The sequence below is a fragment of the Octopus bimaculoides genome, chromosome 4, assembly GCF_001194135.2.
Source record: "Octopus bimaculoides isolate UCB-OBI-ISO-001 chromosome 4, ASM119413v2, whole genome shotgun sequence".
NCBI classification, from domain to species: domain Eukaryota; kingdom Metazoa; phylum Mollusca; class Cephalopoda; order Octopoda; family Octopodidae; genus Octopus; species Octopus bimaculoides.
The window spans coordinates 92,271,096-92,272,472 of NC_068984.1; the positions used below are offsets into that span (position 1 = coordinate 92,271,096).

Here is a 1,377-nt window from a genome sequence, read left to right on the forward strand (position 1 = left end):
TTTGTGTGTCTGTATTTGTTCCACCCCCACCCCACCCCAACATCGCTTGACAACCGATGCTGGTGTATTTACGTCCTCGTAACTTAGCGGTTCGGCAAAAAGAGACCGATAGAATAAGTACTAGGCTTACAAAGAATAAGTCCTGGGGTCGATTTGCTCGACTAAAGGTGGTGCTCCAGCATGACCGCAGTCAAATGACTGAAACAAGTAAAAGAGTAAAAGATTATTATTATTATTATGATTATTATGATTATTATTATTATTATTATTATTATTATTATTATTATTATTATTATTATTGAATCAAAAATAAAACTAATAATTTTAACGCATACATGCACACACATTCATACACACATAATAAACATGACTATATACTCTGAGTATTTCAAACGGATTATAATGTAATTTTTGTATTGTCATTTGTACACCCTGATGATTTTCGTTACAATGTATATGAAATGCAAAATTATATATTTATACGTGATTTGTAACTAATTTTGTTTGTGAAATGAAACAGTTGTAGGTAATTATGTTAATTAATCAATAGATTAGTTTGTATCCACTAGACTTCTCTGTTTTCTAACTCAATAATATTTCTCCCTCTTTCTCTCTCTCTCTCTTTCTTCCTTTCTCCCCCCCCTCTCTCTCTAAACCATTGCCTGGTTTAAAAAGCCACATCAGACACCGTGATGGATCTAAGGTGTAGGTACAGGAGGTGGTCATACTCTGCATGAGGAGTAGACAACCACCATATATATATATATGTGTGTGTGTGTACACTGCCAAAATATTGCTTAGATTTATCTGGGAACTTAACTAAAAATCTTTACCTTCATGGAAGTACCGACCAACATCCATATCCTCTGGAAAAAGATGAGTTGTGAACATTATTCTCCTGCCTATATTCTTTTACCTACTTTTACTCTTTATTCTTTAACTACTTCATTCTTCTGTTTTATTCCTTATAAACTGTGAATGTTATTCCTTGTAAACTGTAAATTTTCCCCGTCGAAAATATTCATACCATGTCTCTGATGACAGAATACCCAGTACACGGATACGCTAACGAACCTCTTGGGGCATCCCAGAAACAGTTGTAAGACATCAAATTCACCTTACCTTAATTAAATTATTCTAAATGACTTCAGATACTCCTTCTGCCTTGATTTTGATTTCCTCTAATATATATACATGAAATAACGGAACCCTGACAAGGATCCCTAGATCCAGCCATAACTGTGATGTTGGAACCTAATGGTCGACTAACTTACCCAGCATACCTATTCGTTTAGATCACTAGTGAGCTAAACCCCTCATATTCTTTATATATATATATATATATATATATATATATATATAGTTGAAATTAAAAAA

At 33.4% G+C, this 1,377-nt stretch overlaps 1 protein-coding gene across 1 annotated transcript in view; it reads left to right on the forward strand.

The window, feature by feature from the left end:
* Positions 1 to 1,377, forward strand: part of LOC106869758 (collagen alpha-6(VI) chain) — a 22,987-nt gene that overhangs the window by 11,205 nt on the left and 10,405 nt on the right. The window lies entirely within an intron of this gene.